General features: G+C 37.0%; 1 long non-coding RNA gene across 1 annotated transcript; it reads left to right on the forward strand.

Annotated features, from left to right (window-relative positions):
• The first annotated feature begins 2,906 nt into the window (after positions 1-2,906).
• Positions 2,907-11,733, forward strand: LOC138705797 (uncharacterized). Its single transcript, XR_011333789.1, has 2 exons — positions 2,907-6,684; positions 9,295-11,733. It is a non-coding gene; the product is annotated as an uncharacterized lncRNA (long non-coding RNA).
• The last annotated feature ends 14,141 nt before the right edge of the window (positions 11,734-25,874 follow it).

Consider the following 25,874-nt stretch of genomic DNA (forward strand, 5'->3'; position numbering starts at 1 on the left):
TGCAATTTTTCTACAAGCTTAGGCTACTCCTCCATATACTGTCATAAGCAGATTTAAAATCAACGAAAACAAATGTGGTATGTTCTTTTTTTTTTTATTCATGGCTTCTTTAATACTCTGACTGAAATAAACAACTTGTTCGTTAGGTGAGTGCAGTGGTGATATTTGGCCGGTTCGCACCAGTATTGACGAACCAGTTGTTAAAATATTTCAAGGTAATAATTGCAATTATCATGGACATATACTGTATAATGTTTAATATACATGAGAGAACTGATTGTTAAACTTTTTTAATATCACCACTGGGTGAGTTGTATTATATAAAGCCAGATTGCTGCTTTGAAAACAAGTTGTTGGAATCAAGGAATCAATTTGAGAAAAATTCGTTCCAGCACCTGGAATCGAACCCAGAACCCCTCAGCTGTGCGTGCTGAGCTCTCTTTCTATCTGAGCCACACCGGCACATGATCCATGGTGCTGGCCGACCTCCTCTCATTGCATTATCAATAGCCTACTACCTGCAATTAAAACATTCAAGCCATGTATGCAGGAGCGCATATTTAAATGACTTCATGGTCATTTTCAACAACAGTTCATGAGTTACTATTAACATTGATTTATTTTAATAGGTTATTTTAAGACGCTTTATATATGTATCGGTATATGAGCCTCAAAAGCCTCTTAAGAGCTTAGTCACTGACAGATATTCCCCTCAGAATTTGTCATTTGAGCTCAGCACGTGGAACGGCCAGGCGCTACATGCCCAGCAGAGTAGGTGAACTGTCTGGTCTTACCTAGGCTCTCTGCCCTGATCATGGAACCTATATGTAGGTTAGAAATGTTAGCTCCAGGACATAGTGCAATATCCAAATCACATTCACCATGAAAACCTAAAAAACACATATAATTTAGGGTTATATAGAAGGTCTAACTCCAAACTTGTTAGCAGAATTTTTGTAATGTGACATTGTTTATGCATTGCCAAGAAGAGACAAATGATAGTTTGGGGAAATTGCATTAATGCAATCTAAAGCATAAATGAATTCAGAACTGTGTTTTGTACATGTCGAAATGGAAATTAAATAAAATTTGATTTAATGTAACATAGTAGCAGCAGCAGTATCTGTTGCCCAGGCACTTGGAAGTTCTCCATTCACCTTGCAACTTTGCAGTATAATTTAGAGTCCGAATCCAAAACATCTGATGCCGAAGCTGGACATTTTCGTAAATGTTCTTGACTCATCAAAGAGTCTTCTAGGTTACACAGGATGCATTTTGGTGAACAAAAAATTTCAATTTTAAACAGGGTGTTGCTAAACAGTCATGACCAGTTAGCATCCGAAATTTTGCTACTGAATCATGTCGAGAAGAACCAGATACCTTATATATTCTTTTTCAGTAAGTAATACTGACCAAGATTTATTATTGCTGTTTTCTTAAAATTTCTTCAGAATTTTCATTTGAAATTTAATTTTAATGTAACATAACATGACTTAAAATACAGATTAGCCTAAAAAAAGTATACACTGTTCGTTTATAAATAACTTTAGAACAAATTCAGATAAAATTCTCATTTTCGGGGAAATTGTAGCTTAATGGATAGGTCGAAGAGGTGCTGTCGAGTACCCAGCACAGTCCCCAAACCTAACACCAATTTCTACATATGGGGGACCCTAAAGGATGTTGTTTATTGGGAAATGCCAGCTACACTGGATGTGCTACGAGAACAAATCAAAATTTAACGTCATGTGCAGCTATGACACTGGACACATTACGGAACTTAGTTCGTGGAGCAGTTCGGCGGCATCAATAGTGTTTGGATGCTGTTGGTGGTCACTTTGAACAATTTCATGAAAAACGAGAATTTTTTCTCAATTTGTTTCACTGTTTTAGGACCCCATCTTCTTTCATTCAGAGCAGAACTAAGTACAGATCTAATACTTTTCTTCTTAGGCATAACTAACAACTTATCCAACTAAATGTAACAACTATAAATAAACTGAACACTACAACTATACTTATTTCACTATTTTTAGGTCTATGTAAATGTTTCTGTGTAAATGAAACACTCAGCAAACGAATATAAACCCACAACACAAAACTAAACACTCAACTAACAATTATAAATGCACAAAACAAACCAAACAAGGCTGCAGGCCGAGTTTGATAACCGGTCTAGTATTGTAATATGAAGTTACGACATGTGTATCGTACAAAGTTTCATCAGCTTTGATAAAAAAATAATGTAAAATTGAATATTGTCTAAATGAAAAATTTTTATTGCCAGCTATATACATTTGCTTTGTAAGTGATCGATTCATATAGAGGGCCTTGTACGAGAAACATTTGACGCTTTGCTTTGTAGGTCATTGATTCATATAGAGAGCCATGTACAAGAAACATTTGAAGAATGTTATTATTGTCGGTATTGTCACCATGACTATTTATAAATATAAGTGTCAATGGTATTGCATTAACAGCTGTACTGATTTATTAATTCCAACAAAATCGCGACAGAGGTATGAAGAGGAATATAAGAAGTTTGAAGAGTGGTGTAAAATAAAAAAAGTAGAGAATATTTCTGAAAAGTTTATGCTGGAATATTTTTCAATGAAAAGTGAAAAGAAGAAATCAAGTTCTCTGTGGATTCATTATTCTATGCTGCGGTGTACGGTATCACTGAAGAAAAACGTGGACATCAATCAGTAAGTAGACACAATAATTGTTAGCTTTTTAAAGCAAAAAAGTGAATTGTGAAAATGTTACCATTAATGTATATAACAAATAAAAAGCTTACAAGGACAAGGATCCTGCTGAACCAAAGTTGCACTCGGGCAAGGGTTCGATTCCAGCTTGTGCTCATTACTGGTAGTTTTTTCCGAGGCTTTCTCCAACCAAAAGACGAATGCGAATGTCAGGTAATCTATGACGAACCCTCAGCCTCATCTTCCCAAATACCATCACGCTATTACCAATACAATCAATGCCAAATATCCTAGTAGTTAATACAGGGTCGTTAAATAACCAACTAAAAGAATTGCAGAGAGCAATCAGAGTAGTATAATGAAGCATTAATGGTTGAAGTGTTGATCAAAATTTTTAGTGGTTGTGGTAGCAGTATGTGTAAGAAAAGTAAATAGTTGGTGTGCTATGGTTGATGTTTAAGAAAGTGCGAAGTTAATACAGTGCTAATAGTACCTCCCTCATGCCATTAACTCTGCTACAGAAAAGAATAATAAAGTTATGCCTTAATAAACTCTTGATAACCCTTCAGAACTGTTGTATTCAGGATTTAAAGTATTTGACTTCCATCAAATTTATAACAATGTATTATTGAATTTCGTACATAAAAACCGAAATATATTTAATTTATATTCACATAAATCAGTGATGTCAATTGATGCCCATAGGAGCAAGCGCGTGCTTTAGAGCTCAGGAGAGCCTGTTCAGGGATGGTCAGCACTGATTCAATAGATAAAGGGAAGAGAACTTATTAAAACTGTATCCATGTTAAATTTTAGATTTGTCTGGAAGTATAATTGCATTATAAGAATGTAAGTTTTAATTTTAATGTTCATTTTTCACAAGTTTGATTTTTTTGTTCAAAAGAAATATTTTCTCAACTTTCTTTATAGACAAGTGAAATTTTCAGATACAGGCCTATTTATTTAGTAGCCTTACAGAATGTTTTCGTTAATTTAATATACCGTAAATGCATATTACTGAAGATAGTGTATTGAAAGTTTTGAAAATATTCGCATGGAAATGAATGACTAACAAAGCAACTACTGTTACATCATAAGCAAAAGATACATCCCCATGTGTTGTAAAAATGTCAGCTCTATAGCTTCAGAACATTTCGAGAAAATAATTTAATATTCTGATGATAGGAAGTTGCTCACCAATATCACCTTAAAAGCATAATGCGATAAGAGTTTTGTTATGGAATATTAGTTACACTTAAAACATATACAGCACCTAGGTAACTTTGCTTTGTACTGTAATATTTTCTTGATTAGTTGATTGATTATTTTTATAGGGCTAAAGGTATCATCAATATCAATTACAACTTGTCATGTCATACTCAATCTCTTTTTTTGGGATATTTAGTACAGTATAGTTGTACTACTATGGAATTTATGTGAATATTCCTTCTTAACTCTTAATTATGTTATTAACATTTAAAAACAACTGCAATATTAAGAAATTGGTATTAGTACTTTTGTTTTACAGACAATATAGATAATATCAAACAGAAAGAAGCCATATAAAAATAACGACATAAAATGTCACGTTCCGTTTGAAGTTTGTGCACCACTGTTTTCTTAATCCTACAGGCTGCTTACTCATATACACAACCCTTCCTCTTTCCATACTTAGTGCTTGATGCCCGCGCACGACGTCAAGGTCAGAAAAATGCGCTTGCTTTGACATCACTGACATAAATATAAAACCAAAAGATCAGAAAACATATATTATGCTTAACAGAACCTAAATGTATCATAGCTGTAGCATATAATCACAGTAGCAATTTCGGTCCAAGGCTTTATAACATGGTAACTTAATAGCTAAATTCCCAAATATACACTATCTACAAAAAAGTAATTGGGCACTATTTTTGCCCCTTTAGAACCTCGTGGTACCACCTCTTGTTGCTATAACAGCAGCCACCCTTTCAGGCATGTTTTCCACTAGTTTGTTTAGTATATCCACTGGAATGCGTCGCCATTCCTCTTGCAATATGGCACTCAGTTGGACAATGGAAGTTGGCCGAATTTCCCGAAACCTCAATCGCCGGTCCAATTCGTCTTAAAGGTGCTCAGTGTGATTGAGATCAGGACTCTGTGCAGGCCAGTTCAACTGGTGACCTTATTGTCTGCATACCACTGCACAGTAGAAACATGACTTCTAGCAATTACTTTTTGGTAGATAGTGTACAATTTACTAATGCTCCTTATTTTAAAAAATCAATTAAAAATTCCTGTCTAGAGAGAAAATTTAAAGTTCAATTATTCTGATATGTTTTTCTTCTTCTTTTTTCTTTTTCTTTTTTCTTTTTTCTTTTTTTACTTTTTACTCTGTTATTTAATAAAATATCTTAACATTATGTGCAATGCCCTCTGAGCACGAGTACGTAACTTACTCTTTCTGGGGATGCTAGAATGTTTTTATATAAAAAAGCAATATGTATCTTTGTTCTACGAGGGCTATTCATAAAGTAGCCATTTATTTCTTACAAACCTGTGAATGACGTTACAGAATTGGGTTACAATACGTTTGAAATTGTACACTCTAATTTATTTTTCCACACATTTTCCAGTCACATTGAGACACTTGTCGTAGCATTTGACGAGCTTTGAAATTCCACAATCGTAGAATTCGGCCAACCTACGACGCTGATTCTCAACTCTTCGTCATCGTCAAAGCACTTCGAGCCAAGCCACGTCTTCATGTGCATGAAGAGATGGTAATCGCTAGGTACCAAATGTGGGCTATAGGGAGGGCGATCCAATACTTCCCAGTTGAACTTTCGGAGTTTGGTCGCAGTACGACACGCTGTATACGGCCGGGTGTTGTCATGCAGGAAAATCACCCCAGAGCTCAACATTTGTTGTGACGTTTGTTTTAAATTGCGCTTTTCAAGTTTGTTAATGTGTTACAGTAACGCTCAGCGTTAATTGTGGCATTCCTCTCCAAGAACTCCACTAGCAAAATTCCTTTTCTGTCCCAGAAGACAGTTGCCACAAGTTTCCTCGTGGAAAGTGTTTGACGACACTTTGTGGAATTTTTCAGGGAGTGAGTATGGCCCCACTGCATTGATTGAAGCTTTGTTTCTGCATTCACATACCGCACCCAAGTCTCATCTCCTTTCATAATCTGATCGAGAAAAGCATCACCTTCTCTTTCGTAATGCTCAAGAAAGGACAGTGCTGCTCCCATTCACTGAGCCTTTTGTTCCTCAGAAAGGAATTTAGGCACTCATCTGGCAGAAAGTTTCCAGTAGCCCAAATCTTCGGTAATCACTTTGTACACAAGAGTACGACTAATCTGTGGAAAATCCTCACTAAGCTCTGACATGGTAAACCTGTGGTTTACTCTAACCTTTTTGTCAACCAAACAAATCAGATCTGCATTCACGATACTCGGTCGAGGTTCTCTCTTCATCATGGACATTGGTTCGCCCATTTTTGAACATACGGCACCATCCAATTTTTAACAGTCTCCCGACTTCCGCATTTCTCTTCTCTTCAAACTTTTTCCTACCTTATTTTTGCATAATGTAAAAATTAATTGAAACATTTAATTTTTACGTGGTTGAAGGTGATTTATATGATGGATTCTCTTGTTCCAGAGATGTCCTGGAATGTGCAGCTAAGCTTATACAAAGAGTGTTTTCTGTTATGAACATTAAGTAATCAGATATATACATACATTCGTATATATGGTCTCGCATCCACATTGAATAATCAAGACTACTATTTTTTGTTAGTAGTCAACATGTAGATACCTATTAATTTTGAGAAAAATTCGTTCCAGCACCGGGAATCGAACCCAGGACCTCTCAACTCTGCGTGCTGAGCGCTCTTTCCAACTGAGCTATGCTGGGACACGATGCACGGTGCCAGCCGAACTCTCCTCATTATATCATCAATGGCCTACTACCTGCAATTTAGACATATACCGGTAAGTCATATATGCAGGAGCACATATTTAAATGACTTTATGGCCAATTTTAACAAGCTTGTTAACATTGATATATACCTATACTCACATATGAAGTCTCGCAATCCTCAGATGTTCGAAAAAGGAGCGCGACACTTTAATCAAATCAGAACTGCAAATCACAGTCAACTTCAATTACTCATGTAGGAAATTTTTACAATTTGTTTGAAACTATTACACTAGATAAAATATCTAAAAATACTTTAATTTAAGCCTAACTGCCAAAATGTACAATAAAATTGTTTTTAGTGCTGCTAACTGAATTGAATAATTTTTCAATTTTTTATGTGAAATATTGTAGACCACTTAGTCTCCCATATTTTCTTCAAAAATAGTTGGCAACCCTAGCACCAACACTATTTCTACCCAAGTCTGAAATCAGAGTGAAAAGTCCATGTGCTTGTGTAATACTCATACATGTTTTCCATCTATTAGGAATATTCACAGTTTGCTGTATCTTCAAATGATTCTTTGGACATTCTGTAATATTCTGTGAATTTGTCTGGATGCTGTTCTAACTCCACCAATAAAACACTACAAGCACCATGATTTTCAACGTTTTGAACCAATGAATCCGAAACCTATGCCTTATCTTCGCATTCTTATTATTGACAATAGCAGAAGATCTCCATCTGATGACTCCACACTGAATGACTCATTAGATCAAATAACATGGCGTTATGTGTCACGCTCCATGTGCCATGCATCATGTTTCTTGCATCATCCGGTGTGTTAACATGCAGGGTCGAATCTAGCTACTTGACGCCTCTAGGCAGAGAAAAATATTTCTGCCCCTTATTTCGCCCTATATGCGTCATTTGGATCAAATGAAATAATTGATTCTGCGTCATTATTACTGTTTCTAATATCAGAAACGCCTGACTAAAATGAACCACACGCTGCACTATTTTCGGTAACTGCTGTTCACCACATTATTACACTCTGATGTACCTGGACTCGAACTGGAACAAGCTGGCTATGTTTGTTTTTTAAATAACACATATTTTTGCACTTTTTCTCACCATTTCCTCTCTTTTTATTGCCTTGTCTTTCTCGAGTTTCCGGTATTGTTGTTTAGTCAACTGTCCGAAGACAGGTCTGGAACCCACAAGTGACACCATCAAGGCATCACTCATAAGGCAACTAGGCCAGGAGATAATGGGGTAGGGTGACCAGTTCCTTTCCCCCTCCATTGCATACAACGCTAACTAGCTACATATTACACTAATGAGATTTTAGATGCAGTTCATCCTCTGACACATATCGTCAAATGAGATGTACTGTCTGGTAATAGATTTACATATCAGCCAGAACCTCAATAAGAGGTGTTTCTAGTATTGAGAACCACTGAGATTTTTCCGACTTTCACTCATTATAATGAATATTAAAATATAAATCACCTAGGTACAAAACAACTGCACCCTTTACCGTTTCAAATTAAACTGAACTCCCAAGCGTCCGGCTGATACAATGACTGGCGGTATTTTCTTTGAATTTAAGTCTGAATGGGGATTGCTGAGTGTTGATACTGGCTACTCTTATGACAGAGTTAGTGGCGTTCTCATCAGTTCATCACAAAGCTTGTGATTGCGAGCAACGAGATTTGCCTTCCTAACATATCATAATATAATACCATAAGTTCTTTAATGTTATTATGTGACACTCTCACAGTGAGAGGGCATAACACTTTTTCTGTGCGTTTTCTGACCATTAGTTAATGGAGAAAATGGTGTTAAAAGATAGAGAGAAAGACTCTGCGCTACACTACTACATTTCCAGAAAACTTTAATTTTTCTCTCTGAGTAAAGAACACGTCTGCTTGTCATGTGGTTCTGAAAATGGGTATATTTCCTGCTTTTGTTGTGTTTATTTAATTTGTGGGATAACGTAATAGTGTATTTGTGTATTACGCTGTGCTAAGTAGGCCTCCTTGAACTTATATTTTTGTAGTGAGTTATAGCGAGGCAATTACCACTTTGGCATCTGCCGAGTGCACAGGTAATGTGTCAGAAGTCTACAGGTAGGTGTTCTTATTTTCTACCAATATATAAAAGGTTAAGTAACACCACAGGTCTGGAACCCACAAGTGACACCATCAAGGCATCACTCATAAGGAAATGAAGAGAGCCTGAAAATTCATATCCACATCTTGCCAATTGGACGTACTTGATGCTAGAAAAGTTTGAGCTTTAATTGAGTGTAATCAGTGCAGTGCTTGACAAGGTCAGGAGAATTGAAGGAACTCTCTTAATATGGTAACAGGCATTGTGATGGATGAACATTACAGTACAATGTTGAGAACAATGTATACGGTAAACTGTAGAAAGAACTGTTTATAATAGCATTTGGACTTTGCTCTGTGTTATGGATGAACATTGCTACGTCTTTTAGCTAAAAATTTCCCGAAGATCTGGCATTCATCCTCTTCATGTTGCCTTGCTGCAGATGCCATCAGAATTTCAAATATGCCATATTGAGCCTCTATTCCTCGATTCTTCGCTTTTTAGACATGAAGGGTGGATATAAGGCGTATTGTCTTTATTATTGTTGTTCTTTCTGTTTCTTTTTTAGAAGCAATGGAAACCAGGAAAGTTCGAGGGGTCCACTCTGTATTATTCTATCTGTGGCATTTGAAGAGTCAACTTAAAAAAAAAAAACTTTTATTCATTTGGAACAACTGGATAATGCATACCATACAGCAGTGCCAAATATGCTCGCCATTGGGGCTCATGACAGGAAGAACTTGGCTCTGAGATCAAACTGCGCATGCACAGACTTCTCTTGTAGTGTCACCGTGATCCTTATCTGGATTTATTTTCGCGTGTACATTCCTAATCAAATGAAGTTCCCTTTGTACTCCAGTTACACATCTTGTATATACGAAGATTAGGTTTGGTTAGTTTAGGTTTTTATTAACCCATTAACGCCCAAATTATTTTTATTAAAAAAAAACGAAAATAATATATCTATTTCATAAATTTCATCCATAAGATGCCAAGAATATGTTTTGTTTATTCTGCCGTGCACCAAGTAGCTGAAAATCACCCGGTCTATAAATAGACCGCTGGGCACTTATGATATCTGCGTATTCATTTGCAATATAGTAAATATATTTTTTTGTGTATTTAATGTAGTATAACCAGAAACATTTACACCAATATAAATAAATTTATTTATGACATTTTAGTATTTAATGCAACAATACAATGCTGCAGCAATAATGAAACATTTATTTTCGGAATGTCTGTCTTTACCGAGTGTGGTAAGGCTCAAAGCATTTTTGACAGAGGGTTTAATCACACTTCTTGCGGAATGTTACTGGTCTGCATTTACACCATTCCATCTGGCAGTGTTTCTGAGAGGGTCGTTTTGCCATGAAATGACCTCTACTATCTATCCTCATACCAAATTTCACGCATCGAGGTGATGGAATAGGGCACTCCATTCTCTTGCAGTTCGAAAACATCTAGAGATATTGAATTCAAGTAGGTCCAGGGAGTCTCGTCCATGTATTTCTCTGTAGACAATCCAACCATTTACTATAGCCATATCCAGCATTCTGACAAAGAGATCTCAGTACCACTTTTTTCCATGAATTGAAGTGGCATATTTCCCTGCTAACCAATCATGATGGTCCACTCCACCCATGTACTTACCGTATTTCTTGAGATTTTTCCGGAGTTTTCTCTCAACCCAATATAAGCAAATGCTGGGTAACTTTCGGTGCTGGACCCCGGACTCATTTCACTGGCATTATTATCTTCATCTCAAACAGACGCTAAATAACCTAAGATGTTGATAAAGTGTCATAAAATAACCTACTAAAAAAATATGACCTGTTGTTGCTGCACACTTATATTCTGTCTTATATTTCTGTCCCACCTGCTTGCAGAAGCCCCTACATCAAAGTTTGATCCTACAGGTACACATCTGTTGTCATCCCACTTCACGAACAGAATTTCACTATTGGTGTCAAATGTATAATCACAGGACTCTCGTACTGCATTCTGTAGTAATTTCGTATCCTGAAGAGTAAAGGCATCCATTCTGTTTTCTCTCACAGTTTCTGTAATCCGGAAACCAAGATCCTGAAGGTGGAGCAAAAGGTCTCTACTTATAAAAAAAATTATCAAATTATGTGTCGTGAGCATGAGGATGTACAATGCAATCGAGCACATTCAGCACAACTCTGCTGCCTAAGACAAAGTCGTGCCTATTATTGACGTCATTTCAGCTGTGTCCTTACCAGAGATTTTTTACACAGGGAATAGAAAACCTCAATGTGATGTTGGCCACAGAAGAAATTAGTCAAAAGTGATACCATCTGACATAATATTACGAAAGAAAACGAAGCAATATGTCGTAAAAAAGTAAATCCTTGGTGCTACAGCCCATGAAGGGCTAAGACCGACCAGCCGGCTACTGACCTCACGTCCACGTGCCGAAGCAGAGGTGGACGATCATCCAATCAGAATAGAAGTATCGTGTGGTTAGCACAATGATCCTCCCAGCCGTTGTAGCTAGTTTGTCAAACCGGATTTTTGCTACCTATCGTAGCTCCCTAAGTGCATCACGATGCTGGGTGGGCACTGGTCCCATACACTGGCCGAAATTTCATGACAAAATTTCTTCCCCCATGAGGACTCGAACCACGTTCATTCCGTAACGCGAGTCCTAGACAGGATGCCTTAGACCATGATGCCACAGCACAGGACAGCAATATATCGTACCATCACAATATTGAATTTTTTTCTGTTTACTGTTATAATATGTTGGTGAAAATAGGATGCATGGTTTTCTTTATTGGTCGAGAAATATTATTGCATATTTTATAGACCTCTGTACTTCGAAGAAAGAAGGAATATATCCATTGTTCAAAAATGTATACACTGCAGACGTACACCGTATCACATTTATTTCCAATTTAGGGCATACAATAACATGTTCTGGGGATCGAATAGGTGCTAATCATCTTTCAGATGCTAATCTACTTGCAATAGCACAGTCCTACTGCCGACAGTCACTTGCTGATATCAACCGTTGTGGTACAGAATGCAATGACACACCTTTCTCCACTGTTATTTTCACGTGATATCATAAGTGCCCAGCGGTCTATTTATAGACCGCAGCCGTTTCAGTTCATATTGCTCCAATCATTTTACATAAATTTGTGTTTTTCTTTTGTGATGCAATAGTAATAACCTTGACACTACTAAATCACAAATCAATAGCAATATCGACACATTATAATACGGAAAATTAATTATATTCCTTACACAGTGCGACATTATTTTATACCTAAATAATTCGAACTAAGATACCTTAATGAATTCTTATTTTTGAAGGAGGATAAAATGTTGGCAAGTTTAGTTAACATCTTACATGATATATTTATGATGATCATTAATATTGAATCAGTGGGGCGCCAATAAAAAAATCTAATGTAGTCGAGTGTGCAAGGGTCAATAAATAGACCATTGGGCGTTAATGGATTAATCAAGTCCGCGCATGCGTAGTTTGATCTCAAAGTAAGTTCTTTCTGTCGTGAGCTGCATGTGTCATTAGTGACCAGACCATACTAAGCCATGTGAAACAAAAGAGAATCGAAATGTTGCTAGTAAAATTGGTGATGATATTCTTTAACACTAAATCCCTGCACTTTTAAGTGCAAGATCTATGGAGTATAATGACGACTTTTTTAATACACTAAAAGAAGATATCATAACACTTTAACACGGCGAAATTAATGAGAAATATGATGTGGTCCAGGGAATATCGTTCAAATCAACAGTGTGTGTAACTGACATTAATACATTATCTCCTCGTCAAACCCCAGCCAACCTTATCACTGGCAAAGTGTGTAATTAACACTAATGTACTTATCTCCTTATCTAAACTTGTTGCTACAGTCAATTTTATATCATGGAGTGCAGTTTGGTGGTTCCTTTGAACACCCCCTTACAGATTTATGACTTTCTACACAAACACCTCTGACCAGTCCATCGCCCCAACATTGCAAAGTTGCCACAATCTTGGCGACCTTCGAAATGAGAGGATTAGTGGCCGTCATCCTCATCTGGACACCACGTGTTTTGAAAAAAAAAGCAACGTAATATCACGAGCTCACCGCTCAATGAATACTACAGAATACACTCTCAATTATACTTTCATGTTAACTGATGGGATTCTTGGAATTCAGAAAATCTTTGGCAACTCTGCCTCCACGTGGATTTGACAGGATCCTGTCAATTCTTCTGAACGAGGGTTGTGATTGGTTACTAACAGGCAAAGACAAGATTTTCATCACAGTAAGAACACATTTATTTATGACAACGAATTAGTAGGGGGCAGAAGAAGGTCTGTCGGCAAAGTCCTTTCTACGAAACTGCACTCCATGGACTATAATAGTGAAGCTCTCTCTCAGTAATGTTGAGAATGAGGGAATGAATGAGAAAAAAATAAATTTCTCCTCGTAATGACGTCATGCCCTTATGTTGGCAACATTGTATACTTGATTATCATTGCAATGCCACGTTGAAAGCTGCGGTACCTAATTCTCCAGTTTAGTGATTTATTTTTTTCTGTGGTGCTTTAAAATTATTCAATCCGTTATTATTTGAGAAACTACACATGTTCCTTTCTGCTAGTTTTGAGAAAAGTGAATAAAACTGTCAGCTATATATGATTTGCAATATTCTTGACATTCTTAAGAAGCTTACCTTGTAATATGAAGGCGCAATGGGGCCCGAAATGTCCAGTGCATGTGTGATTTCTCAAATGAAATATTAGTAGCAAAAAAATCTGTATATTTTGCTTTAAGTACAATACAGTGTCGTTAAATTACATTTATATGTCATAATTGAATTATATATTTAAAATTTTCCTTTACAATGCAAAAATGAAAGGCAAAATTGTATACTTTTTGTAGCTACAAACATTCATATATTAAAGCTCTTCAGGTGCTGTAAAATATTTTGATTTCATCCTCATTGGGAAAATACTTTGTAACTTTTTTACATCATTTCCAACACAACATATTTTACATTAGCATATGAATAATTTTGCAACCAGCATACATGTGCTTACTTTTGTCATTATCCCAGTGAATGTACGCATGTTACTTTAATTTACTGTGTATTATGTTATCTCAAAACCCGAAATCCATCAAAACCAGTTTCAAATAGGCCTGTAAAGACTAGTTTAAGCAAACAAAGGCATAAACAAAAAGCGTATATGCAAAGCGAGTTTTCATAAGGTCTACCCCAGCTCTGGGCACAACAGGGAATTGAAACGGAACTCTGAAACCCCCACCCATGTCTTTTTCGCTTACACTGCCTTATAAACAAACACACAAAAGGCTCTATGCATCGTGATGGATTGCAGGTAACCAGCGAGAGCTGAAAGTTTGTAAAAACTGTGATGCCTGCCTTATACAATCTGTCACTCAGTAATGCTTACCTTCCTGTCTAATCGTCTCAGCCAGGGAAGGTGGAGTGGGGAGTTAAGGGGAAATCGGCAGTGACTCGATTGAGTTACTAGTGCCCAGGCCTGGTCTAGCCTAAACAAACCAAACCGAACCTGTCACTGATTCTAGATCTTACGAAAACTCGCTTTTTATCTATGTACATTTGTTTAAGCAGGTCTGCCAAGTTAGCTCTGTGGCAGCACGTCTGCCTCCAGACTAGCCGGTGGGTTCGATTCCCAGTGGGATCAGAGATTTTCATGTAAAATTTGTGGTGGTGCAGAACTAAATTGTGCACCAATATGCCTGGGTTAAATCCCAAATCTCTCTACAGTGCATATGAAGAGACGGCATATGTCACTGTTGATAGTGATTAGACCATTGGATGAGGACGTTAAGCCTGGTGGCCCCCTTGTTGCTATTCGACAGGAGTAGGCTATGTGCCGGCACCATATTTCCCCTTCTCCCTTCCTCTTCATTATCATCCTCACCCATTCCCTACACTACACTTACACGAACACTTACACATACACTCACCCTAGTACACGACATAACTCTTCACATGATACACATCATGTACAGCGTGGTCTGCCGAAGTGGTGTACAATTCAAAATGGATCATAGTCCTGCCATCTATCCGATATATGCGGAATCTGAATCACGCAAGTGCACAGTGGGCCAGACTGAATAAAAAATGGGACAAAATTGAAAAAATGAACTTTTTTTTACAATACTTTTGACAGTGTATATTCATAGTAGGGATCCTGGTGAGCACTAAACTCATTCGTCTGGCTGTATGATCTAACAGACTCTGTAACTTCACTTCTGCACTTATTTCTGTCAGAGTAATATCACATGGATAGCAATGCAGCTTTGCTTCTCGAACTTCATTGTACGCTGGATATAAATCTACATTTCTACATTTTCTTGTAGTCTCAGTAAAGTGTACTGGTACTTAGATAATTTCGTACCCATTATCAGGGCTAAAACGTCATCACCACTATATTTTGCAACATTTTTTGCAGGAACACTATGCTCGTTATATGCAGTTGGAATTTTTGCCACACGGGTTGGTGTACTTACAGCATTTTCCATTAGTTTAGCTGCTTCTCTTTACCAGAAGCCTTCATACTTATCCGAGTAGCAAGAACAAGCGCAGCAGGATCAGCAGCTTCTCTGAGATGTTCAGTTTTCCTCCTCTTGGTCTTCTTAGATGGTTCAGAGAACAATTTTCTTGGATGAGCAGAATGACTATACAACTATGAACATCCAGCCACATGTTCAACATGAAATTTATTACAGGGGGCAGGTTAAATTCTTGATCCAGTGAACTGCTAATTTTTCTTCCTATTTATTTTTCATTCTGTAGCAATACTGCTATCTTTTATTCTAATTACTGCAGAATGAACTATTTTTTTTCTTTAGTTCTGAAGAAAAATCTTGTTGACAATTTTCACGTTATCCTAATTATGAAATAACAAACTCATGAACAGCTGTCTTATCATTATTATTTGCAGCAAGGCTTCCATGATTTTACAGTGTAAAAAACAGCAGTGGAATAGTAATTAATACGAGAGGGATCCAGGAAATAACGACCGTTTTGTTGTAATAATTAAAAAAATATATATTTATTTGAAAAAACAAAGTCTGTTACATAACTGAAGCTTCCTTTACTTCTCTACATAATCACCACCTACATTTAAACATTTGTCGTATCTGTTCACTAGCTTTAGAATTCCTGTGTTATACTCCTCTGCCACCAGTTCATTAAGCCAGGTGTTCACTGTCTTCTTCAACTCTTCATCACTTCCAAAACGCGTACCACCCAGAAAGTCTTTCAGCTTAGTGAAAAGGTGAAAATCGCTAGGAGCAAGGTCTGGACTATAGGGCAGATGATCAAAGATTTCCCAACCGAATTGATCCAGCAATTCTCGAGTTGAAGCAGCAGTGTGCGGGCGGGCGTTGTCGTGAAGAAGCACAACTCCTCTCGAAAGCATTCCTCGCCTCTTGTTTTGGATGGCTTGCAGTAGTTTTCGTAAAGTCTCACAATAACGATTTGCATTCATCGTAGTGCCTTTTGGCATGAAATCCAGCAAAAGAACACCTTTGCGATCCCAAAAGACAGTAGCCATGACTTTTTGTGTTGAGAGAGTCTGTTTGAATTTTTTCGGTTTCTTGGGTGATGAGGGATGATGCCATTGACGTGATTGGCGCTTGGTCTCTGGGGTGTTGTCAGACACCCAGGTCTCATCACCAGTCACAATTTGATCAAGAAAGGCGTCTCCATCTGTGTGATATCGCATCAAGAATGTCAATGCTGAGGCCATTCTCTGAGTTTTGTGTTGGTCACTCAGTTGCTGTGGAACCCATCGTGCACAGATTTTGTGGTAGCCAAGATGTTGTGACACAATTTCACCAAGCAAAGAACGAGAAATGTCAGGAAAGGCAATATGCAATTCGTCGAGTGATGTGCGCCTGTCTTGCAAGATTCTGTCGTTCACTTTAGTCTTCAGATCTTCTGTGATGAGTGATGGGCGTCCGGGTCGAGTTTCATCGTGGACATTTGTTCGCCCATTGTTGAACATTTCGCACCATTTTCTCACATTTCTTTCACTCATTACAGTATCACCATACACTTCTTTCAATTGCCGGTAAATTTCTGCAGGTTTCAAATGTCGGGCATGCAAAAATCGAATCACACTCCTCACCTCACAGTCGGCGGGATTATCAATCGCGTCGTTCATTTTGAAGTAACACAAAATGCACAATGGCGACTTGTTGCAACCAGTACTCACAACATTATGAGAACACATGTTAAGGAAGTCAGTTGACCTTCAAACAAGGAAGGGGAGTCAACTGCGCGGCGGGTATGCGCGAACGGTCGTTATTTCCTGGATCCCCCTCGTAATACTGTACGTAGGTATCTGAATTTTCGCATATTAATCAGAAAAGTGCAAGTAGCTGCAGCTGAATACGACTGTTCTGCAATCTATAGGATCTGTTTAAACCATCGACACAAAAGTTTTCGTAACATCGAGTGACACGCACTTTATAACCCTCTTTAAATATTGAAAACTAAAATATATTAGCTTAAATTGCATTCCTCCAAGTTATCACAAATATTTACACTCTATATAAACCAATTCAAAATTACATGTATTCCTAATAAAACCTACCCTTTGTTCTAACATTCTCAGCCATTGTCATTTCCTTATTCACGAATATGACCACGTAACACACACCACTGTCTGAAGCGCACGGCCTAGGACTGACTGGTGCGCTATCGCCTTGGTTACAATGGGAGATATTAATAATTTTGAGTTGTTATTTATCACTCGACAATTCCGAGTTCTAACTCGCATGTGTATTAATAAACATACTTATCTCTCAATCAGTCTGGCACTGACCTTTGATCCTTGAGTTACAACTCTCGATGACGCAACAGACGAGAGACAAGTCACTATTCCATATTAATGAACGTTACTACTCACTCATATAATTGACTTTATACTATCAACTTTCTGAGTTAACTGAATAGGTGACTCAAAGCGGTTGAGTGAAGTTAAAAAATCGTAATGACGAGGTATATTATTGTTGTATAACGCAGAAGAAAAGGTATAAACATCGTAGACAAGCTTGTAAACATAGTTACAAACATTTGTACAAATTTAAGAAGGAGAACGTACAGTGACTAGCGCGGAATTTCTTGCAAGATTCAAATGGCAGAAGAGGAAGAGCTCTCGATAATGAAATGAAAATGAGCATTTTCTTACTATTTGTGGGCGATCCAGGTTTTCAAATGGGCGTTCAAGAGGATATGGATATTTCCCATGGTACCATGTCACTTTTCATTTCATTGTATTCCATAGATCTTGTGTTAGCATTAAAGCTTCAAGATACGAAACAAGAGTTAAACAATTTTTTTGTGAGATGAAGTGAGGCCGAGGATTCGCTATAGTTTATTTGGCATTTGCCTTACGTTTGGGGAAACCTCGGAAAAAAAAAAACTCAACCAGGTAATCAGTCCAAGGAAAAATCTAACCCAAGCCCGAGTGCAGTTCCTGATCAGCAGCTAGCGAGTTTGCCGACTAACGTAAGTTACCCTGGAGTAGGTTATTTTACGACGCTGTATCAACATCTCAGGTTATTTAGCGTCTGAATGAGATGAGATGTGATAATGCCAGTGAAATGAGTCCGGGGTCCAGCATCGAATGTTACCCAGCTTTTGCTCAAATTTGGGTTGAGGGAAAACCTCGGAAAAAACCTCAACTAGGTAACTTACCCTGACCAAGATTCGAACCCGGGCCACCTGGTTTCGCGGCCAGACGCACTAGCCATTACTCCACAGGTGTGAACTCAGTGAAAGAGTGTAGACCTACTCACAATGTACAAATTTTGGAATATCTTTTTACATGATGTCCTTCTATGTACCCTAGTCATTATCCTTATAGCTTTCTTTTATAAAACAAATTCTAACTGCTGGGAAGTTGCAGATTCTTTGAAATTAAAAGCATTTATTTGCTTTCAATTTCCAACAACTGTCCAAGAGTTACAGAATGCAAAAAGGAAGTATTCATTTCCTGACGTCATTGAAGCTGTGAATTATACCAATATTTTTATTTAAAAAAATCAACATGCCGATGAGTATTTTAGCAAAACAAAAAGGTATTGCGAGCTTTAATGTACGAGCTACCTGCAATGTCAAGGAAGAATTCACAAGCGTGGATAATTATTTCTATATTAGGCCTATATGGAGAAATTCGGATGTTTCTAGAGTAATGATTGGCAATAATGCCAATGCACTTCTTCTAGGTGATATGGGCTATGGAATTATGTGGTTCCAAGGCAAAACATGATATTTAAATTTTTGTTGAAAATGAGATTTTGTGATAATGTGTGCATCCTGCTGGTATCTTTATTGTGGCAAAAGATAACATGTATATCTCTATTATTTTTTTGTCTAATCCACTGTTATGAAACACAATTCCTACGATTTTATAAGGTTATTCAAATTATATCTGTACATGCTCGCTCTTGAAAAGTGAAAGAAATGACATAGAGGCCTAACACATTTTGCCTTGGAGCCACAGAATTGCTCCTTGGCTTATTACTTTACCATCACTCCACAGCAAAGAGCCTACAATAAATATATACCGGTAACGAAAGAACGTGCGATTATAGAGGTGTTTCGGCCAAGTGAAGCAACAATTTCCAATTTTCCGTAGCAAAATAAGAGTTACAATGGAAATTGTCTTTGATCATATTGTGCTGCCTTATATCGCACGATGTAACTAAACACCTATTTGAAGATTATGAAGTTTCATTACTGTAGGACGAAGTGAAGGAAGATAGAGTAGAATTACCGAACAGGTTGTATCACTCAGACGAGTCATTAGACATGAAATACTAAAAATATACAGCGTATACATATAGGTAAGTTTATCATCACATTATATTGTTACACATTCATAAGATTTTTTTTTTTTTTTTTTTTTTTTTTTTTTTTTTTTTTTTTTTTTTTTTGTGAAGAGGAAAAGACTTCCTATTTCTCATTTCCGGTAACTGATTTAGTGAATAATATGTGGTGTTGTTTCAAAATATTAACAAATGAAGTTTGAAACTGCACACTTTCCTCCTCTATGATAGAAACAAAAGTATATTTACAAATCGAATGTGAGGAAGACTTCCCTCTGCAAGGAGCTCTAGTCTAAACATTGATAACTTGCACAGCTATGTCTAGGCGATAAAATGCGAGTAACAACTCAGAGTCACGAGTGAGATATGTCCAGGAGGGGAAAATATTTATTAATATGAAATTCAGACTAATCACTCACTCGACCCTTTACCACTCACTGAGTTGTCCAATACATCTCACTCACTCTCAAGCAGTTTTATTAATATCTGCCATTAGCTCTCTTTCAAGGCTGTAGCCACAGCTGTTAAAACATGTTGAATAGGAGATAGGAAGAAATTCAGAGTCGGTTTCCAAATGAGATGGGACTTCTTGTGGACAAACCTAAACCAGGAGAGAGTGGAACCTCAAACAACGGAATACTCCTAGAAGATTCTTCTCAAATCCCGAATTAACATATTCATCACTGGGATAGATAAAGACTTAATTATACGTTTTGCAGTTGTTCTTCGAGTAATTTCTAACGGAAGATATATTAAAATTGATTCTTTGGATCAATATACGCTAGAAAATGCAAAATTGTTCATTCAGAAGTATCCCTAGTTTAACCTCCCAGCTAGCATACACAAAATTCTCATCCATGAGTCTCAGATTATTAACTCAGCTCTGCTTCCAATTTCACAGTTATCTGAGGAGGTTCAGGAGGCTCATAATAAAGATATCAAAATATATCGAGAGCCCCACACAAGGAAAAGTACTCATAAAAATACAATGACAGATTTAGTCAACAACCTTCTCATATCTTCCGATCTTCTCATTTCAAATATCAAGAAAGTCACATAAAAAATACAAAACTTCCTTGTGGAAGGAAGGATTACAACTATTGAAAGACTCTAGTGAGGAAGAAGAAGAAAGTGCCATTCATGAAGAAAATGTCAGTAATGAAAATGTAATGATGAGGAATCAGATATTGAATAAAAAACTATTATGTTGTGAAAGTGCTTTTAACTTAAAGAAAAAGTGAAAACTATTGAATAACTATTGATTTTATGCATCCAAGAAAACAATAGAGACATAAAATAATTTTGTCCCATTTTGGGTCGATTCTGGCCCACTGTGAAGTGAAGTGAGTAGGCATTAGATACACGCACACATTTAAGCTAGTTTTTACTAGATGAAACTGGTTTTGACGGATTTCGGGTTTTAACGGTATTACCGGTAACATATAAATTTTCAAATTAACATACACATACAGCCTACACAGCATAGATTTACCTTTAATAAATATGGTTTCTTTGCAGGTAGATGAATGAAAGTTATTTAGAATCATATATTGATTTCCTGCTGCCTCTAACTTTTTGCTTTCATTGCCAGACTCTTTCAACCTTCCCTTCTTAATGACTGGTTCAGGAATTTGAAACAATATATTATACACAAGTACCTAGTTATACTCGCTAAGCTATAACACCAAATACAGCAGACCAGCTGTTACAATATGTTGAAGGAGGGCAATGCACATGAAAATCATTGCTACTTGACACATTTGTAAGGAAACTGGAGTGGTTAACTGGGTTGTGACGTCATTGAAGCCATTTGATGCTCATACATCACTTCTACTTGAGATACGCTACTAGTTAGACGTGTGCAAGTGGTTCTATATTTTTGTGTAATAGTTTGTAGTCGAGAAGTGTCTAGATTCAGTGACAGTGTTTCAGTGTTTTTATTAAGCCTTTTTTTTTCACGCTTACATATTATTTATTCTTTGTTCGATAATCTAGAGCCCCTTCGGGGGTCTCTTACTACTCATACATGGAAAACATTCCGGAAATCATGGAGGAAGCTCTGCCCATTACATCATTTCCGATTGAGCAACAATCACTAACCAGTACCAAGCCCCTTTCATCACTTAGATCTAACGAAAACCAGAATAGGTCTGATATAATGAAACCTCAGTTATCTTATCAATATATATTTTCAGATTCTGGACCCTTCTTTGTCACTATTAGAAGCAAGACTGTGAACATCAATAAGATGCATCCGATGAAGTTCGGTAAATGGCTATACACTAATAATCATGACGTTTTGCAAATTTTCAAGTCAGGATTTAATCAACTTGAAATACACTTTACTTCAGCCGACCAGGCTAACAAATTCCTTGATTCTGATTTCGATGAGCTGTTTCAGACGAAGTCATTCATACCCAATTACAATATCATGGTGCATGGGATCATTGGTGGAGTTGACCCAGACATTTCAATCACGGATATTATAACCAATATTTCGGTATCTGAAGGATTTATGGTCACAAACGCTTACCGCCTGAATTATAAATCCACGGACGAGAATGGAAAAACGATTTACAAACCTTCCTCTAAAGTTAAACTTATATTTCGATCACAGAAACTCCCTCAATACGTGGTCTTATATTATCAGAGACGTGTAGTGCATGTATATAAGGAGCAAATTATACAATGCAATAATTGTGGATTATTAAATCACAAGTCCAAGTTTTGTCACAACGCTATTCATTGCATGAAATGCGGAGGCCCTCATACCACAGCTGAATGTCAATCAGAGAAACCTTGTTGTGTAAATTGCAAACAGGCCCATTATAATACGGAGTTGGATAAATGCCCGAATTATAACCTAGAAAAAAATATTGCCGATACCATACAAAGTCTCCCAGTATCCAAATATCAGGCGAAACAAATATTTAAAGGGCACACTACTTATGCCACTATCCTTAGAACGAACAATAACACTCAGGGTAGCCCAGCAGCTAACTTTCCGCCCCTTCAGACATCAGCACCAATCTCGCCAAATAGTAAACCATCATCTCACAACCCGTGCAATGCTAACAGTACCCCGAACCCCCATACATCTGACAAGAGAGGGTAACGAAAACTGCCTTACAATACTACAGGCTACAATGTTGCTGAATATAAACGGGCACTCAAAGACAACTTTGATCATCCAAGATCTAAAAATCTAACATAGGCGTCAGGAGGGGTAAATATGAGACAAAATCAAAACTTTAATGTTTTTAAACAGAAAGCAAATAGTTAAAATTTTGGTAAATTATTAAAATGATGGTAAACTGCATGTTGAATTCAATTTTATAAGTAATATTGCTTCAATTTATATATTTTTTCATCAATAAAATAAAAAGTGTCTTTTTTTTACCCACCAAATGGGGTAAAAAGAAGACAGTTGGGGGTAAATAAAAGACAGCATTCAATCTCCATACCTAAGAGAGCTACAGGAATGGGAGTGCAAAAATAAGACACAGCAGTTTTTTTTTAAGTATAGTATGCTGAACAAACTTTTAATTTTCATTAAAAAAATACATTTTTATAAGAAATAAACAAACCCATGAGGCATTTTAGACGCTGATTTATGTTTATCTTAGTTTAGTTCAGATAGTATTAGTATTAAACAAAAATGATTGAAAAACATTCCAGACAACCTGCACATATTAGGCCTACTTTTCACACACATCAACTGGCTGTGCGAAGCAATATTGCATATGTTGTCCAGTGCAAGACATAAATGGTACTGGAAGTATGCCTATAATATCATTTTTGTGAATTAGTGACACATCTGCTTCATTCAACTTGAAAAGAGTCTTATTTCCAGATATCATATTCATACACATTACATCATACTCATCAGTTACAGGATATGTTTTCTGCACAACACAAACATATTTATAAATAACTGTTTTTCTTTTACCGCCTTTAAACTGAACTAACACATAATCTCCAATCTTCACTTCATTTGGCTCAATCACCTCACATATTTCTGCAGGTTCATCTTCTAAGAGATCAATGTCCTGTAAACTATCACCGCTTTCCAGCCATTCTTCATCCTCAGAAGTTTCAGGATCTTTTGGTATGTTTCTCTTCTGCTTTCCTAACTTAGTTTTTCTGTTTCCTACAGGTTTAGGTCTACCATTTTTCAGTTTACCACACTTGTTCTTTATCAAAGTCATATCCTCTTCTGACGTAACAACTTCACTATGTTGTTTTGTTTCAGGAATGGGAGTAGTCTTTTTAACTTGTAACAGCAAATCTGCAAAAGTGACACTGCTCTTTCCACAGTTTTGCTCAAGAGAACTGATAGGTTCAGGCCCATCTGATGTATTTGAAGGTCCTGGAAGAGGCTGTGACTTGCTAATGAGTGATGCAATTGTGATAGGAGGCCTATTTGATATATTCGAAGGCCCTGCAAGAGACTCTTTTCCAACAGGAGATACCGTTATGGTAAGAGTTCCAGGCTCTGATGCATTTGAAGGTCCTGCCATAGGCTCTGACTCTCTAACAGGTAATGGAGTTGTGGTAGGACTAACTACCTCATTTGTATGGCCTGTTTGTATAGTCATTGCATAATATTTTTCTAATTTACCAGGATCTAAACGATGTTTCGGATATTTCTCTCTGTTACAAGCAAATATCCCTGTTGAATTAAACCCTGCTGGGATAGTTTTTTGTGAAATGCTTTCCTCCCATATTCCACACAACAAATCCACCATTTCAGATCGAGATGTTTTCCTCATATTAAGGCGCTGCCACTCTTGTAGTCTTTCATTCCACATATCCTTCAGAGGTTTGAAGCATGCTTTGTCCAGTGGCTGAAGGGTTTCTGTTGTGTGTGGAGGAAGCTTTAATATGGTAATATGTTGCTCTCTAGCTTTTTCTAGAGTTGTCAGGTCCAAATGTGATAGATATCCATCAAATATTAATAGCAAAGGCCTTTCTTTAACCAGACTACATAATTTTATAAACCAATCTTGAAAAATGACTGAAGTCATATACCCTTTGTCAAAACTTGCATAAAAAGTTCCTTTTATGTCATGTTTTCCTTTCCTAGTTGTCCACAAGTGCTGACCAGTAAAAATTATTAATGGAGGAAGCACTTTTCCATCTGCTGAACAACAAGCAAGAATGCTAGTGTTGTCTTTGCCGGATCCTTGTACATTCTGATGTGCCTTCTGACCTTTACCAGCAACACATTTCAATCTTACAGGATTACTGCAAATGTAAGTCTCATCCAAATTATAAATATGAGATGGCTTACCCCCAATGCCTAATGAAGCAGTGACTTCTTCTAATCTATCATAAAATTAATATATGATAAATGGATCGGCAGTGGTTGTTCTTCTGTTCATCTATAATTTCTCCAAATTTCTAATGCTTAGGTTATGTCTTCGTAAGAAATTAGTCATCCAATCCTTTCCTGGCCTTCCTGTGTTGCTATTAAAGGGTGTACTGATGTTATTTTGGGAAACATAGTCATACTACATTTTTTATTTCCTTAGTGGTTAAAGCAAATCCCCACTGAGCCATATCCCTTAAATGCGAAGCCAGCTTTCCTTCAGCCTCTAAACTTATTGCTGTCTTTCTTCCACGTTTCTGCAACATCTGTCCAGAAATACGCCTACTTAATAATGATTTATCTAAATTGTACTTTTTTGCAATGTTTCTCAGTGAATCTTTCTTTTCTTTCCACTCTCCCACAGCACTCTGTGCATCATCTTCATTGATTTTATTCTTTTTCGCATAAGACCTAGGCATTTTTATAGGTTAGACCTAGGCAGTACACAATGCTAGTCAACCTGCAACAAATGATGCAGCCAAAATAGCAATGGTTCCAAAAGCACCAATAACAATATCACTGCGAATAATTGCACATGCTCTCACCTGACTGTCTTCTTTTTCCCCCTCTTCAATATTTTCTTTTGAAACTGAATTTCAAATCTTCAAACAACACCATTTCTCTATCAACTCTGCAGCAAACTAACCAGAAAGCACTATGACTGCTGTAAAGCCTGGTAACAGTTCACCCAACCGTGTAGATACAAAATAACTAGGAAAGTTTGGAGGGAAAATTTGAATTTGTTCTACGAAAATTAGTATGCATGCATTTCCCCCTAGCCCCCCAAATTCATTAAATATTTTTTTACATTCTTTATCTTGTAAAGGATGTTTCTATACTTACTGAAGAGTGTTGTAAATTAAATATATATTTTTGTCTACTAAAATATACGCATAATAAACT

The sequence above is a fragment of the Periplaneta americana genome, chromosome 9 (assembly GCF_040183065.1).
Source record: "Periplaneta americana isolate PAMFEO1 chromosome 9, P.americana_PAMFEO1_priV1, whole genome shotgun sequence".
NCBI classification, from domain to species: domain Eukaryota; kingdom Metazoa; phylum Arthropoda; class Insecta; order Blattodea; family Blattidae; genus Periplaneta; species Periplaneta americana.